At 52.7% G+C, this 18,167-nt stretch overlaps 1 long non-coding RNA gene across 1 annotated transcript; it reads left to right on the forward strand.

The window, feature by feature from the left end:
• Positions 1-5,858: 5,858 nt before the first annotated feature.
• On the forward strand, positions 5,859-7,039 carry LOC139045297 (uncharacterized). Its single transcript, XR_011503356.1, has 3 exons — positions 5,859-5,978; positions 6,366-6,463; positions 6,847-7,039. It is a non-coding gene; the product is annotated as an uncharacterized lncRNA (long non-coding RNA).
• Positions 7,040-18,167: the final 11,128 nt, after the last annotated feature.

Consider the following 18,167-nt stretch of genomic DNA (forward strand, 5'->3'; position numbering starts at 1 on the left):
CCCGCCAGGTACGGCAGAACCACCTTCTGGAAACGCCAGAATCACCTGCTGGACACTACGGAACCACCTTCTTGACATGCTGGAACCACCCCTGGATATGCTGCAACCAACCACTGGACATGATTGATCCACCTGCTGGACAGCAGTGATCCACCTACCAAACACAACTGATCCACTGGCCAGACACACCAAAACCACCTGCCTGACACCCCCGAAACACCTGCCTGACACACCAGGACCACCTGTTGGATACCGCGGAACCAGGTGCCAGACACTGTAAAACCACCTACTGGATATGCCAGAAGCAGATGCCGAACACGCCACAACCACCTGCCGGCCGGTGCATGGCCCTTGTGCTTCCCCACCCCGCACCTCCCTCTCTCTCCGTCCGCGTTGCGGGTCGACCAGCATCCCGCCGCGTGGTTCGACCCGCCGCGGGCGCGCGGGTGGGCCGAGAGAGGAAAGGTGCGGCGGCGGGAGGCCTGGCGCGGGTGCCGGCCACGCCGGGCCGGGCGGAGGGGTCGACCAGCTGTCCGGCCCGGACTCGGTCCCCGGACCGGGGGCGCGCGGGTCGACCAGATGTCCGCGCCGAGCGCCGCGGGTACGCGGTCTGGGTGGGCTCCCTGGCCTCCGTCGGCTCCAGAGACCCCGCGGGCTCGTGGGTGCGACGCCCCGGTGGCCGCCGCCCTGCCGGGTCGACCAGCTGTCCCGCCTGGACTTGGTCCCCGGACCGGGGCGCGCGGGTCGACCAGATGTCCGCGCCGAGCGCTGCGGGCCCGCGGGGCGCTCGGGCTTCTCGGAGCCCCGAGGGCTCCCTGGAGCCTGCGGACGAGCAGCCGCGAGGACCCCGGGGCCGCCGCCCTGCCGGGTCGACCGGCGACCCGGCCCCCGGGTCGACCAGCAGCCCGGCCCGGACTCGGGGGGGCCCCCGGGTCCCGTGGCGCGCGGGTCGACCAGATGTCCGCGCCGAGCGCCGCGTGGCTGCGGGTCGTTCGGGTTTCTCGCAGTCCCGAGGGTTCCGCGGGCACGTAGCTGTGAGACCCGGGCAGCTGCCCTCCGCCCGGCTCACGGGGCGCTCGTGTCCATCAGCTGGTCGTGCGGAAATCCCGTGGTTGGCCTCCCTCCCTCCCTCCCTCCCTCCCTCGTCCAGCCGCACGTTTTCGGGGTTCGTGCGACTGGGATGAAATAGACCTTCCAAAGGTCAATCGGAGATCATCCATCATACCTCTCGAGTCCCCAAAAGCCAAGAAACACGCCAACCAAAACGCTTTTATTATGCCAACGGTTCCCGTTTTCATTCCTATCGTTTAGGGAGGTTTGGTGGCAGCAGCGGCCGAAAGCAAAAGGAAACCCGAGGAAAGCGGCTCCATCCACCAGGGCTGTGTCTCATCCGTGCCGACGCAGGAGGGACGGGCTTCGTTCGTTCGCTGCGGCCCAAATTCCCGGGCCGCCCGAGGACCGCTCGCACCGGCCCGAGGGAGGGAGCCCCGGCAGGCAGGATGCCTCTGGTGAAATGGCCAAGTCGACCGCGCGACCCACAACCCGCCCGACTGGGGGCGAGAAGGCGCACGGAGGAGGACTCCGTCCCCTAGTCGGCAGACGGCCCTGGGACAGGGCCGTTCGCCAAAACCTCCCCAAGGCCGCTTTCCGTGACCGAGTCGGCCTCCCCGCCTGTACTCGTCCTGGCCCGAGAAACGAGACGCGGGGTGGATCGGGACCAGGCCACGCACCAGGCCGGCCGGCACTGCATCCTCCCTCCCCAGACCTGACCTGACCTGACCTGGAGGAACGCCTCCCCATCGCCCGCCCCCGCGAGGCTGATCCGTCCGGCCGGTGAGGAGGCCGCTTGTCGGGCGCCACCTGCTGCCCGGCATCCTCTTATATAGTGTTCGAGGAGGTCGACCAGGTGGCCCGGCTGGGATGGGGGTGGGGGCGTGTGGGGGGGCGGCGGGGGCGGTGTCCCGGGCGGCGGGGGGCGGGGGGGTAGGAGTGGAGAGGGGAAAGGTGGGCGGGGAGAATGCCGGGGGCGGGGGTCGCCTGGGGCGGGGCGGGGCGGGGCGGGGCGGGAGTTGGGGATGGGGGAGGGGCGGGAGGCCGTCTGGACATGGAGGGTCGGAAGAGCGGTGGTGACAATGATTTTCATTATCATTTAGAAAGAAGAACGTGGACTTCTTTAGAGGAGTCCTTTGAATAGCTTCTCCATTTAGTTAACATACATCCAAATGGAGGTCGGGAAACTTGGGTCCTGTTAACATATGGATGGAAGTGGAAAGAACTATCGCGATGACCGTCCTTGTGTTTCTTTTTTTTCTTTCTTCCTTCTCCCCAAAGCCGCCCCCCCAACCCCTGCTCTGCCCCGCCCCGCCCCGTCCCGTCCCGTCCCGTCCATAGTTGTAGGTTCCAGTGGTAGGTCTTTCGGGTTTCTGCTATGTGGGACGCCGCCTCGGCGTGGCTTGAAGGGCGATGCTGGGTCTGGGGCTGTGCCCAGGATCCGAACCGGTGAAAACCTGGGCCGTCGAAGCCGGGGGTCGGGGTGGGGGGCGCGTACTTGACCGCTCGTCCACGGGCTCGGCCCCCGGCCCTTGTTTTCTAGGGAGAGAGACAGAGAGACCCGGTCCATTTTCTCTTGGCCTCTAAAGCGTGTGTGTGGTCGAAAGGCGACGGAGAGAGGGGTTCTGGTCCAGAAAGCCCCGACCGCTCCGCCGCGGGGATCGGTCGGTCCCGCCCGAACCGTCCGAGTCGGAAAGGAACGGACAGCTTTCCTCCTTTGGGCCCCTGACTTGGGACCAACAGGGGAAGAGAAACAGGCCTCTCTCCCTCACACCCTGGCCCCTTCCCCCAGGACGCCCTCCTTCTAGTCAGCCCGCCTCTGGCTTTTCCACACGCCGACGACCGCTCGTTGGCATGGACCCACCTTCCTTGGGGGACACCACCACACGACTCTCCCACTCGTCTGCGTGCCTTTCGTTGGCGTCGCTGCCAAAGGCGAGGGGTAGGGGTGGCGGTGGCAGGGACGGCAGGGGCCCAGCGGCTCTCTTGCGGGTGAGGAAGTCTTGCTGGTTCTCCTAGGTCGGTGATCTTTCTCGATCTCCACACACATTCTTCGTTTGGGGAGCCAAGAGACGCCCTCTGAGGAATCCCTATGGCCAGGGTCGATCACTTACTCGCTCACTGCCTCGGCCTCGGCCTCGGCCTTGGCCTCTGTCCGTCTTGTCTCTCTCCCTCCCTCCCTCCCTCCCTCCCTCCCTCGTCGGTCTCTGTGTGTGGACGTCTAGGTGGAGGCGAGGCAGGGAGGCCACCCACCTCGTGGTTTACCACACGCTCTACACGGAGGTAGAATTCCCATCCCACCGAATCCATCCTTTCCACGGGGCACAAGCCAGTGGCCTTCGGGAGTCTCTCTCCCCAAGGTGGCGCATCCGTCACGGCTATCTATTTCCAGAAGGTTTCCGTTTCCACCCCCTCCCTCCGAAAGAAAAAACGGCCCCACTCCCGGATCTGCCCCACCACGACCACCACCACCACCACCGCCGCCGCCGCCGCCATCTGCTGTCGCCCTCTAGGGTTGGACCGTTCTAGCTCTCTCCTCTGTGTGGAATCGCAACGTAGGTCGCCTTGGATGTCTGGCACCTCTCACTTAGCAGAAGGTTTTGGAGGCTCAGGCTGGGCCACGCTTTGGCCCGGGTCAGTGTTCCGTTCCTCTGGACGGCTTCCTCGTTTTCCATGAGAAGGAGCCGTGAAGACGGAAAGGAAGGGCGGATGGATGGCTTCTCCCGTGCTACCGAGTCCCTCTCCCATTTTCCCCAAAGCGTGAGGGGCGGTCGAGAGGATCGTCTCTGATGACAAAAGTCAGAGGCACCCCGGGTCAGACACCGTGCGAGGCGTTGGTGTGTTCTCGAGATGAGAACACGTCCCCGTCAGCGTTTCCTGTCGTTCTCGTTCCGAAAGGATTCACGCGCCACCCCGTCTCCCTCAAGGTCTTAGGGCTGTCGTGCTCCGCAGCCGTCCCGTGTCGTGGATCCTGGGCACCACCACGCCACCGCCCCCCCCCCGCCATAGCTGTCGATCGCTATGTGGCACGCCTACGTTTGCCCAAAAGAGCAGTCCGATGGACAGCGTGGTGCTTTTCCCAGCAGGCAGGCAGGTGAGAGTCGCCCCTCTAGAAGGTTTCCAAGCCCCGTTCCATTCTCAGAGGCAGCTCCTTTGGCCATCAAGGAGGCAGGCGATGGGGGTGGGGGTGGGGATGGGGATGGGGCCGGGGCCTCTGTCCCTCTGTCGCGGTAGAAATGATTGGGAAAGGAGGGACGATGGGCGTAGGTCGACCATCCTGGGCGGTGGTGCTTTGGGTGCTTTTTCTAGAAGAAGGAGCCAACGGCCTTCCCTGGGAAGGGAGGAAACCAGAGGAGGTCCCCCTCAGACCGACCTGGCACGAGAAGGACATTCTCTCTCTCTCTCCCTTTTCTTCCTGACTTGAAATCAGGAGACAAAACTCCCCTGCCAAAGGGGCCCTCCCGAAACGGAGAGTGAGGAAGACCTCCTTCTCTTCACGGCTGAAGTTCTCCCTGCCTTTCCTGGACGGGAAGGATAGCACCTACGCCCGCTGCCGTCGGCGACTTTTAGTCCCCCTGGAGAGGAAGAAATTCTTTCCCGTGGCTGAACCCTGGTGGTTCGTTCGTGCTGCAGAGGACGTGGCCCTCTCTGACACACCCAGGAACCTCCTCGCTCCGGGTCGAGGAGAGGGAGTTCTGTTCTGTGGTTTAGAATGGTGCTTAAAAAGGGACATCGCTTACAAAGGGTCCTCGGCCCCCTTCCTAAGCGGACGGCTCGGCTCGGAGGCGTGAGATACGTTTCACATCCTCCTCGTCGTCTTCACTCAAAGTTTTATTGGAGTTTTGAAGATTTTATTTTTTGTCTTTCCTTTTTCTCCCCAAAGCCCCCCGGTACATAGTTGTGTGTTCTTTGTTGTGGGTCCTTCTAGGGGTGGTATGTGGGACGCCGTCTCAGCGTGGTTTGATGAGCAGTGCCGTGTCTGCGCCCGGGATCCGAACCGACGAAACACTGGGCCGCCTGCAGCGGAGCGCGCGAACTTAACCACTTGGCCACGGGGCCAGCCCCTTACTGGATTTTTACAACAACTCCGGGGGCCGGCCCGGTGGCGTGGCGGTGAAGTTCGCACGTTCTGCTCCGCCGGCCCCGGGTTCGCCGGTCCGGATCCCGGGCGCAGGACCCGGCACCGCTTGGCGAGCCACGGTGTGGCAGGCGTCCCACCTGGAAAGTAGAGGGGGATGGGCACGGATGTCAGCTCAGGGCCAGTCTTCCTCGGCCGACAGAGGAGGATTGGCGGCAGATGTTCGCTCAGGGCTCATCTTCCTCAAAAATAAAATAATAAATCGATTCGATAAAATATCAAATAACACAACCGCGGGATCACGACTCAGAGTCACCATTGGCCCGATGATGCCACTCCCCACCCCCCCACCCCCCTACCCCCCACCATTTGGAGATGCCGTCAGTGGGATTCGTTCCTGTTTGTCCATCTTTCTTCCTCTTTTTTTTTTTTTTAAAGACTGGCACCCGAGCTCATTGCCAATCTTTTCTTTTCTTTTTATTCCTCCTCCTCCTTCTTCTTCTCCCCAGAGCACCCCAGTACCTAGTTGTATATTTTCTTTGAGGGTCCCTCTGGTTCTGCCGTGTGGGACGCCACCTCAGCGTGCCTTGATGAGCGGTACCGTGTCCGAGCCCAGGATCCGAACCTTCGAAGCCCCGGGCCGCTGAAGCGGAGCGTGCAAACTCAACCGCTCGGCCACGGGGTCAGCCCCTTCCTTCCTTCCTTCCTTCCTTCCTTCCTTCCTTCCTTCGGAGGAGGAGGAGGAGGCAGGCCCTGTGTGAAGTCGCCAGTGAGTCTGTGGAAAGAGACGGAGGATTTCCCATGGGAAGCTGGGGCGGGGGACACGGACCAATGTCGTGCGAACTTGAAGGTGAATGATCAAAAAACCCACACACGCCTAGAGCAGCGGGTTGCCAGTTAGGAGTTTGCTTGCCGGGCCCATAACGCAGGGCTCATCGATGAGCCAAACCGTCCGTGATCCTCAAGCAGTCTAGTAGGGTTAGAGAAAGGAGGGGAGCACTCTTTCTGCCCCAGACGAGGCGAGTTTCTCAGACAGCCACCCTGCCCCAACATCTTCCCTCCCTGCCTCCCGGCCCTTGGCGGACTGCGGCCTAAGGGTGGGGGAATTGAAGAAAGCCTTTCAATGGAAAAGAGCCTGAGGCCATGGGAGAGAGCTTCCTGCACTTGAATGAAGCCCTGACACCAGGCCCGTCGGAATGAATGGGCCTGACCTCCCCTCCCCCCGCCCCCCTCCCAGGCTGGCGAGTCCCACCGACTCGACTCGGCAGTGGAAGGCTAGGGGTTTCCTCCGAAATGGTGAACCGGCCCCCTTGTCCACAGGAAAACCACACACGGGTACAGCCTAGCCCGGATCTCGGGCCAAGTCGTCAGGGTGGCAAGATGATGGCGGATGAGAGGAAACTTGTTCTGGGACCGCCCCGCCCCCCATCGCCTCTCTGGCTGAGAAGAGGGCTGGGGAGCGGTGAGGGTCAGGGGGAGAGTGGGGGCGGGGCCGGGACAGGGACCACCGGGCAGTAGGACGGGAGGAGCCCTGAGGCCTGCCTGCCTGCCTGCCTGCCTGCCTGCTTCCTTCCCTGCCGGCGCAGGGCTGAGAGAGGCACGGGGCACGCTGGCTCCTGCCCCTTCACTCATTCGGGAAGCCTTCTGTTGTTGCTGCTGAGGTGCCGGCTGCGGTGACAGACAGAGCAAAACTCCTCTCTCTGTCTATTTCTTCAAAGGCCCGAGTCTGAGCTACGACAGATTCCCCTGTGGCTCGACCCGCAACCTCCCATCCTGCCAGACCAGACCCCTTGTCCAAAAACCTCCACTGGAGGAGCTCTTTCACCTGACCCGGAAAGGAAACACCAGCCCTGCCTCAGCCTCACACCCACCACCACCACCACCGCCACCACCACCACCACCACCACCACCACGACCCCCCCCCGCCCCACTCTCCTCCGGACCCAAATACCTAACAGAGGGAACAAAAATCCAAAAATCCTGCTGCTCTCCTTCTATCACCTCCACTTTAGAAGAGTCGGTCTCCCCCAAACACCTCAGACTCTGTGACTTCCCGTGGCCTCCCTTTCCCCGTCCCCATTCTCTCCCCGGACGGGCCCCATCTTACACTCGAACGACAGCTCCACCGCTCGGGGCAGCTGGACACGATGTCCCAAAGTGGCCCAGATGGTAGCCTGGTCGATTCCAAAGGACCCACACACGCAGTCGGCCATAAACGTGATGTGGAGATCGTGGACGTTCGCGGGCCTCTGATGAAATCGCTGCTCCGGGGACCCCGGCGTCTAGGACCCGTCTTCTCCGTGTTCTTCACACCGTTGCTCCTGGGCCGGTTATTCTCTTCCCTCTCGCTGACCTTAACGTTTTGTCTCTGCCATTGAATTTTGACTGTGCTAATGTGACTTGCCGCTGTAGGGCTGCGTGGATCTCTCAGGCATCCTGCTGTGCCATGCGGGGGGAATCCTTGGTGGGTGGGTCGATAGACGTCCGTTTGGTTGTCCCCTGGAGGGGAGAGACAGAGGGGACGACTCAATCCACCACGAACGCTGATGTCACTCCGATAAACCTGTAGCGGTGATTCTAGTTTATGGCCTGTGTCCTGAAAAGAACTTCCCGAAGGGCCAGCCCAGCGGCACAGCAGTTAAGTTCGCACGTTCCGTTTTGTCGGCCAGGGGTTCGCCGGTTCGGATCCGGGGTGCGGACGTGGCGCCGCTTGGCGAGCCACGCTGTGGTCGGCGTCCCGCCTATCAAGGGGAGGAGGATGGGCACGGATGTTAGCTCGGGACCACTCTCCCGGGGCAAAAAGAGGAGAATTGGCAGCAGGTGTCAGCTCGGGGCTTGTCTTCCTCGAAAAATAAATTAATTAAATAAATAAAAACAACTTCCCAAACCTCTCTGATAACTTGAAGCTTTGAAGTTTTGCGAGGTGAAATCAGGTGATAAAAAAGTCCACGGACGGGGGCAGCCCCGTGGCCGAGTGGTTAAGTTCACACGGCCCAGGGTTTTGCCCGTTCAGATCCCGGGCACGGACACGGCACCGCTCGTTGGGCCGTGTGGAGGCGGCGTCCCACATGTCACAACTAGAAGGGCCCTCAACTAAGATAGACAACTATGTCATGGGGGGGATTTGGGGAGAAAAATCGGGAGGGGGGAAAAAACAAAAACGGAAGATTGGCAACAGTCATTAGCTTGGGTGCCAAACTTAAGACAAAAACAATTTCCTTGATGATGTAGATCATTTCCGAGTAAGATAGAACCTGAGACGTGAGTGGCTAAATAGAAGTTTATCTACTTTGGGTTTGTGAGGATACGGAAACTAAAAGACGTTTGGGTCTATCGAGGAACACGTCTCGTGCTTTATTAAAAGCTTTGACAGGGGACGGCGGCCCGGCGGCATAGTGGTTAAGCTCCTGCACTCAGCTTCGGCAGCCCGGGGTCCTCGGGTTCAGATCCCGGGCGTGGACCTCCACCGCTCCTCACACCGGGCTATGGCGGCATCCCATCCACAAGATCGAGGAAGTGGGGCGCAGGTGTTACCTCGGGCCCGCTCTCCCTCAAGCAGAAAGAAGAGGAAGATTGGCAACAGGCATTAGCTCTGTGAGGGCCGATCTTCCTCACCCAAAAACTAAAGTGAGATGAAATCAAATAAAGCAAAGGAAAAGATAAACCTATGAAATCCCATGTTTCTAAAAGTTGCCAAGTGGTTAGAAATTGGCCTAGCGACAGAATGCTCATGGGAAGGACAGTTCCTAATTGCTGACTTCTTAGTTTTCACCAAAATTAAGGTTCGTGAGGGTTAAAAATTCTACTTAACAAATGTGATGAAAGCCACTAGGCCAGCCCGGTGGCGCGCTGGTTAAGTGTGCCTGTTCCGCTTCGCCGGCCCGGGGTTTGCTGGTTCGGATCCCGGGGGTGGACGTGGCACCGCTGGGCGAGCCACGTGGTGGTAGGTGTCCCACATATGAAATAGAGGAAGATGGGCACGGAGGTTAGCTCAGGGCCAGCCTTCCTCGGCAAAAAGAGGAGGATTGGCAGCAGTTAGCTCAGAGCTCATCGTCCTCAAAACAAAACAAAACAAAACAAAACAAAAAGCCACTAAAAGTGAATATGGGAAACATCTTTGTGTTCAAGGAAAGTGAGATGGCTGCCTTCAGGCAAGAGGGCCTAAAAAGTAAAGATCGCTTTGTCTGTGAAAAGGTGATCAAAGTCTCACAGGGAAAAAAATCTGAGAAAAAGGTCTGCTCGTGGTCAAGTGGCCTAAAATTGGAACGAGTGGACAGATAGAAATGGCGAGCGATAGGATCTATTGGAGTCTATGAGGAAGCCATTGGGTGTCGGCCTAATTCGGCCTGACAGTGTTTTTCCAAAAGGGCCTGACGTGGCCGTCGAGCACGCATCGCATCGTAGATCCGCTTTAAACATTTCCTACGGCAAGAACCAATGCCCTTAAGGGAAAGGAGCAGCTTCCCCGTGCTCGGGCCTTTCCTTAAGGAGAGGCATCTTTCCTTAGGCTAGGAACGGATGGTTGCGCTCACCTTTGACCATCCGGCTCACCTGTGACCACCCAGGCCCAGACAACAGACCTGCCACCCAGCAGTGTCTGTCGATCGCTGTGCCGACAGAGCAGTCTCGCGACTATCGTCCAAGGGACTTTTCGATCCTATGTGAAACGTCCTCTCTGGGGGTCTAGAAGCACTCTGTACACCCCACTTCCCGGGTGCCCTTTCTTCCTTCGGGAAGAAAGGCCCCGGGCCACAGTCCTCACATTTTAGGTCAGAATAAACTCACCCAGATTTTCACGGATAGATTGGTTCCGGATTATTTCCGTCGACAGAATGGAATCAAGTCAATGAGTTTCAAGATCGGAGGGAAGCTGATGCAAAATCAGAATTTGTTTCTCTCGCTCTCGAAAGGATACTTTTCTCTAACTTCTAGTCTCCTCCTGATAAAGACATTGGAAAAGGTTTCTCTTGACCTCTGAGGGAATCGACACCAAAGACAGAGATCCTCCATTTTGTCAGAATGATTTCCTAGGCCTCCAATGGAGGAGGCCTCCCTCGGACGGGAGCTCAGCTTTTGTTTTGCAACAGTTTTCCTCTCTCTGCTTGCCTTTAACATCTCCTTTCCCGTTCTTCTTTTTTTGGAAGGGAAATACGTGCACCGCTGGGAAAAAAAAAAAAAAGAATTTTCTAAATGACCAAAGAAGATCTACGACTGTTGTTATTTTGGTTTCACGGAGCAGTTCCACGTCCACATTTACTCCATTTTAAACACCCACACACACTCACAGCACGGCGCTGTGAGGATGTCCCGGGGAACTCGATTTGTGGAGGGAATGGCTGTGAGGTCTCTGCCCCCCAACCCCCACCATTTGGGTGCTTCTGCTTGTTGATGAGGACGGGAAGCCCTGCTGAAATCCATATTCTTATCACCACACGTGCATCTACACCCATGCTCCCCCCGTGTGTCGTCTTTGGGCTTTGCTGTGGCCCCGTGCGGAGGGAGACCCGTTTTGTCTTGTAAACTTTTCCGCGGCCAAGCGGCTCGGTCCTTTCCTCTACGACTTGTGGGCTCTGTCTGTCCGTCTGCCTTAGAAAGACCCTCTGGGCCGGAAGTGACAGGCTGCACACAATTCCTGACAGACTACGGACAATTCCTCCGTCGTCACGGTCCTTCTGAATACTGGCACACTGCCTGCGCTGGGCCTGGACATGGAGTGTTGGCTGCACAGGTTGCTGGGGCCCTGAGAGCTGGCCCGGCAGGAGGGACTCGAGGGGCATGGCCAGTGGTTGGGTCTTTCCCGGACCTTGGTGCTGTGCCGGCAGCCCTGGCATGAGCTGCTGTGGGAGCCGCGGAGACATGGCAGCAGGGAGGGGCAGGAGCAGCCTGCTGGGGAGCTGCAGGAGGAGCGCGCAAGCTGGCGGCTCAGCACCGAGGCCCCGTGGAGGGGTCTTACCGCTGCTACCTTTGCTTCTGTCCAGCGAGCTGAGCGGCCTGAGCAGTGGAGGCATTACTCCTGCAAGTACAAGAAACCAAACCCAAACCCTCAACATTTCAAAGCCCAATGGAAACAGACCTGGAGACACTGAAGGACTTCACTGCTCCCCAAGCTGCGTTACTTCCCAAGTGTCCACGGGTATATGAGTGGATGAATCAAATAGGGTGTATACAAATATGGATGTTATTCAGCCTTAAAAAGGAAGGAAATCTGACACACACTGCAACAGGGTGAACCTGGAGGACACTGTGCTAAATGAAGTAAGCCAGACACAAAAGGACAAATATTGTAGGATGTCACTTACAGGAGGTCCCTAGAGTCGTCCAACTGATAGAGACAGAAAGCAGCATGGCGGGAGCCAGGGGCTGGGGGAGGAAGGGGGAGTTAGTGTTTAGTGGGTGCAGAGTTTCAGTTTGGGAAGATGAAAGGTCTGGAGATGGGTAGCGGTGATGGTTGCACAAGAAGAATGTGCTTAATGCCACTGGGCTGTACACTTACAAATAGTAAAAACAAAAGAAAACAAAAAAGAACCTCGAATTGTTTTGTGTTAGAACACATGATCACAGTTTTTTTTAAAAATCATGTTTTCAGCAGTTGCACCTGTTCTAAAAGTTCTCAAAGTAGCCAATTTAAAAGTTTTATTTTAACTTTTAGAACAACAACAAAAAGGTAATTTCTAGAATCCAGGGGTGGCTAATCTCTGCCCATGGCCAGGAACCCAGCCCCCCTCACTTCCCCTGGGGTCTGCCCCAAAGCTCTGCCATGTCTGCCCATTCCCAGCCACCTCCCTCCCTGCCCTGTCAGTCCTTCACCCTCTAAAGGGCAGTCTTCCTCACGCTCAGGGACCCACTTGCACTGTTAAGGACCCACAGAAGCCCTTCGCTTCGCATTTCTTTTCTCCACCATCATGCTGTCCTTCTTCGGTCCCACTTCAGGTGCTACTCAAACCAGAGGCTCAACCTGTCTACACCTGCCTGTCTCTTCCACTCTCTGCCTTTGCCCTCCCCAACGCTGGAAGGTGCCCCCTCTGCCTCCCATTGCCCAAATCCCACTCTTCCAAAGCCTAGCTCCATCGCCACCTCCTCCAAGAAGCTTTCCTCATTCCTCTTCCCAGAATCAATCTCTCCTCTTTTTCGCCATTGCAGGATGGACAAGCTACAGCCTGCGGCCAAATCCAGCCTCCTTCCTGTTTTCTGTTTTTTTTTTTTTTTAAATTTTACAAAAACTTGGAACATTTTTATTGAAATTCTCTTAGAATGACCCATGTGAGAATTACCAAATTGCAAGAAAATCTTCTTTCTTTTGAGGGCTGGGTTTAAATCTGAAGCACTTGACAGTGTACTGGGACAGAGAGGTACTAACTCAATGAGTGTTGAACAGTTAGATATAGACATGGTCCTGTTTTCTGTACTAAGACATGGAGAGATCTTATAAAGTGTTTGAACACAAAAAGAAAAAGGAAGCTTTAAAAAAGACATACTTAGGGGCTGGCTCCATGGTGTAGCAGTTAAGCTCAGCGTGCCTTGCTTCAGTGGCTTGGGTTCACAGGTTCAGCTCCCAGGCATGGACCTACACCACTCATTAGCCATGTTGTGGCAGCAACCCACCTATAAAGTGGAGGAAGATTGGCTTTATTATTTTCTTTTTTTTTTAATTGAGTTCATAATAGTTTACATCAATGTGAAATTACTGTTGTACATTATTATTTGTTTTTTGAGGAAGACCAGCCCTGAGTTAATACTCATGACCATTTTCCTCTGCTTTATACATGGGACGCCTGCCACAGCATGGCTTGACAAGCAGTGTGTAGGTCTGCACCCGGGACTTGAATCGGCAAACCCCAGGCCGCCAAAGAATGTGCGAACTTAACCACTGCGCCACTGGGCTGACCATAGTTGTACATTAGTTCTTGACTGTCACCACATAGGTGCTCCCCTTCACCCCCTGGGCCCACCCCCTACCCCCTTTCCCTGGTAACCACTGAACTGTTTTCTTTGTCCATGTGTTTGTCCATATTCCACATATGAGTGAAATCATCTGGTGTTTTTCTTTCTCAGTCTGGCCTATTTCACTTAGCATAAGTCCCTCCAGGTCCAACCATGTTGTTGCAAATGGGATGATTTTGTCTTTTTTATGGCTGAGTAGTATTCCATTGCATATGTATACCACATCTTCTTTATCCAATCATCGGTTGATGGGCCCTTGGGTTGCTTCCATGTCTTGGCTATTGTGAATAGTGCTGCAATGAACATAGGGGTATATATGTTACTTTGGGTTGTTGATTTCAAGTTGTTTGGGTAGATACCCAGGAGTGGGATAGCTGGGTCCTATGGTAGTTCTATTTTTAGTCTGTTGAGGAATCTCCATACTGTTTTCCACAGAGGATGCACCAGTTTTCATTCCCACCAGCAGTGTATGAGGGTTCCCTTTTCTCCACACCCTCTCCAACATTTGTTATTTTTAATCTTAGCGATTACAGCCATTTTAACAGGAATAAGGTGATATTTTAGTGCAGTTTTGATTTGCATTTCCCTGATGATTAGTGATGTTGAACGTCTTTTCATGTGTTTAAATTGCAGCCTGCCACCTGTTTTGATAAACAGTTTTACTGGGACACAAACTGCCTGTTCATTTATCCACTGTCTACGACCACAAGTCCTGCAAAGCCTGAAAGATAATAGATGTCTCTGGAACTGAAAGTAAAATTTAAACATCCTTTTGACTGCATGCAAGTGCATTAAGTGTTCGGCACGTTTAAGGATAATCTCTAAGCCTGTGCAAACACCATTAGCTTGTACATATGGCTGAGTAAACAAAATAGGCATAAAGGCACAATCTGCCAAAAAACTATTTACGTCTGGCAGAGTCTGCAGTGGCCCCCAAATGCTAGCTGGATCCCCAGTCCCACTGCCTGCGCTCCAGGACCAGCACCTGCCAGGTGTCTCAACACAGATACCTTGTGCTGTCAGCATCAGAGCTGGAGAGGGACTCCCGATCACCCCTGGGTGCTGGAAGCCATCCTAGTGTGGCCCACCTCCAGTCGAGGGCTCTTAGGAGAATCTGTGACATCAAACTCCAAGCACAGCACAGGACAGTGAGCCAGGCTCCGTCTTCAGAGTTCATGCTGCACTATACCTGCTTTCATCAGAAATGCAGGCTACTGTGATGTCACAGAGTTATAGCTTAAGGGAGCAGAACACATACAGTTATATGACAGTCACTAGAGAGGTAGCCCCAGTTAGGCTTGACTTTTCAAGGACTGGGTAAACTACATCTTTTGAGATCATCCATCTCACTTTATTCTGATTCCAAAGCTGCTGTTGAGTAATTCAACTCCCCAGGTATCCTGATGCTAAACGGGGTGACCTAGTCTTTCATGTGTGGTTAGTGAGTGCACTGACAAACTCTGAGCTGTGAGCCATGTCCCAGAGCCCCTGGCCGACCCAGGTACCGCCACTCCCTGTAGGCTGGTATGACCTCCCACATGAGAGGACATCTTCACTACACCTCCCACTGCAATGCACTAACTGGCCAAAATGGCCAACAGCATGTTAAATTAGTTCCTCCTAAATAAGAACAACAGGTTCTGATGATCACTGAAATAAGGTACAGTCACTTTCCTGAGCCCATAGAACCCATCAATTGTAAACTTGTTGATTGATTAAAATGATGAAAAGTTTTGAAATAAAAGGCTAAAGGTGACTGGCAATTTTCATTTGTTTGTTTGCTTAATGCTGATTAATTGCTGCATATCTGCTGGCTTCAGTGTTTGCTGTCTCTTAAATGCTTCCATTTCTATGGGATTTATATTTTAGGTGCTGGAATCCCTATGTGTATATGCTATAAGAAGACAAACATTTTAGAAGGTAAATGTGCATTGACTTATATAATACTGATTTTCAAAAAAAAAATCTCCCCACTAAGCTAAAGATAGTACAATAGAATTAGGCCTCAGAAGCAGCATCTGGGTAAGAAATGCAGTTAGCACATTAACAAAAAGTGTAAGAATAAAAACATCAAAAGTGTTACTGTTAAAACTAAGTTTAGTGCTTAGAAAAACGGTTGTATAAACTAAAGTAAAAAATGATAATGTCAATAATGTTTTTGGAAAAAAATAAAGCTCTAATCCATAACATACTTTCACAAAAAACTTAAAAGTGTGGGTGGATCTGATGTCAAAAGCAAGAACATCTTCACATGCAAACAAAATCATAGTAATTAGTGAATAATACAAGAAGAAAAATCAGGAGTCTAAACATTTACTGAGTAGAAAGTACAGAGATTTGGGTTTTATAAATCTACCATATATAAAAATATGTTTTGTAAGACCAACTCAACTGAAATAAGGACAAAATCATATAGAACACTACAAGAGGGTATGGCACAGGAGAATCTGAAATGTACTAAAAGTATTTCACTTTATTTTTATATTTTTATACTTGGGATAAGGCACAATGAAGCTTTGTCTTCCAAGTGCACACCCCCGTCTTTGCCTTCTTTGAGGCTGGGCTGCGTTCTGTACGCTCTCACAATCACTTCCGGCACTCATCTCCTTGACCTCCTATACAGAGACTTCTTCATCTTTGACTGCATCAAAGTTATCTAGGGCACTTTCATAAATATATGGGTGACCATTTCTGAGATATGAAGTGTATATGTATTGATCCTCCGGCATTATTCTTATATAAAATAACATTTAGGGCCAGCCCTGTGGCCGAGTGATTAAGTTCACACACTTTGCTTCAGCAGCCCAGGGTTTTACCAGTTCAGATCCTGGGTGTGGACATGGCACCGCTCATCAGGACGTGCTGACACAGCGTCCCACAGGCCACAACCAGAAGGACCCACGACTAGAATATACAACTAAGTACTGGGGGGTTTTGAGGAGAAGAAGAGGAAGAAAAAGAAGAAGATTGGCAACAGATGTTAGCTCAGGCACCAATCTTTAAAAAAAGTTTTGTTTTAACATCCCGATATATGAGATCCTTCCTCAAGCAGAACGTTCCATTTTGGAGAGCAATTTAGAATGGAGATTTATGCAGGTTTATGACAAAAACCAGTTTGCAGGACCATGTCAAATATACCTGAGAATGCTGCCACCAGCTGAGTTTCAGAAATGCCAACAAAGCTTGAAAAAGATACTTTAAAACATACTTTGCTTATAAAGTCAAATACTTGTGTTTTTTGGACTCAAAGTGTTAAAAAAGTTTGTTTTTGTGTGAGTCCAAAAAGAATTTGAAAATGTGTCAATATATACTCTGCTGTGTAAGGCAAGCTGGAGGAGCCAAATTCACCCCAGCAAAGAACGGAAGGACAAAGCACAGCCCGACGCTGTAGCCCTCAGGTGCCCAGGCAGGCATCCCAGCCCACCAAGTCTTCCCCCTGCTCATGCAGCCTCTTGGGAAAGCTCAATGCTTGGTGTCTAATTCCTGCTGCTGGCTTTCGTCCAGGAAAGGGCTCTGATGGGGGTCGACAGCAAGAAAAAGGATCCTAGGAAGAAGAATTTTGAACAGAAGGAGCAAGGAGTTATAAAGAAATGGACAACTGCTAAGCCATGGGTTTCAGGCCAAGCCCCAGCTAGTGAAAGAGAGCACGCCTCCTCAAGGGATCCCAGAAGACAGTGCAAGGACATGAGCCACGTGCCAGCACTGGCCGGCAGGAGCCTCAACCCAGCAGCGTTCCAGCGCCACCCAGCCAGCCAGCATCTGCATCTCCAGGGGCCCGCAAGTCTGCCTCTCCTTGACAATCCACCAGCCTGGATTTTAAAGTAATGTTTGTGCAACATCGTGTATACAATATTCTTGGCAAAACTGTTTAACCTTACCTAATACTGAGGAAACTCAGAAAAACCCAAGTTGTGGCAACTCTAAGAGTGACTGCCCTGGGCTCTTCAAAATTGTAAGTGTTGTGAGAAAGAAGGAAAAAACAGACACTGTTCTAGATGAGGGTAGACTAGGCAGACATGGCAGCTAAAGTCATCACATGGCCCTTATTTGAATCCTGGGTCAAAACAACCCAGCTACAGAGGATATTCTGAGACAGTGGGGAAGTTTCGACTATTAATGCAAGAAAGTTAATGGGTGTGACATAGCATTATGGTTATGCAGGAAAACGTCCTTGCTAGGAGATACCTGATAAAGTATTCAGGAAAGAACCACCATGATCTAACTTTAACACGATTTGGAAAAAACGTGTTATTATATATAGAGAGATAACAAACAGTTGATGATAGACAGATAGAGAATAGACAGTTGATAGATAATAGGAAGATAGATGATAAATAGACAAATGATGGATAGATAGATAATAGACACATAGATGATAGAGGGAAAGAGAGAGAGACAGATAATAGATAGATAGAGTCAAGTAGACAGACACATAGACAGAGAACACATAAATGTGGCAAATGTGAGTCTAAGTGAAGGGTCTGTTAGCATTCATTGCACTATTCTTTCTATATTTTCTGTTTGAAATTTTTCAAAATAATTTGAGGAAAATATTTGTAGTGCTCTAGCATATGAAATGAAACAGTTACAGAAAGTTTGACTGCACAGTAAGAAAATATCAATTTAAAGTTGAAGTAAAAATTTTAGAAGAACTTTCTACAAAAATTCTGTGTACATGTAGACATATGTAAATAAATCAAATTGTTTCACACAGGCCTATAATATTTTACCTACATTCCATAAAGAGATCATCAGAAACATGAGTTATATTTCATACTCCTGGCCAATGTCAGCACATAATGAACATTCCACATATGTTGGCACTTCGCTGAGAGCAGGTTCACACATTATTATGCAATGTCCTGTACTGTTTCTAATATTTTCTAAATTATATTCCAAGAAGACTCAAGGGCAGAAACTTTGGAATGTTGTTTGTTTTGTATCTGCTATAATGTAGATCCCTAAAGAGGTGGTGACAAAATAGTTGTTAAGGTGAAAACTGGGGCTTCCTAAGTGCTCCCAGAAATAACGACCGATATACAAAAATTAAAGAAAATTCACATTCCCCACAGCTTGTGGGTTTCAGATACACTGAACT

Source organism: Equus asinus, chromosome 5 (assembly GCF_041296235.1).
Source record: "Equus asinus isolate D_3611 breed Donkey chromosome 5, EquAss-T2T_v2, whole genome shotgun sequence".
Lineage (NCBI taxonomy): Eukaryota > Metazoa > Chordata > Mammalia > Perissodactyla > Equidae > Equus > Equus asinus.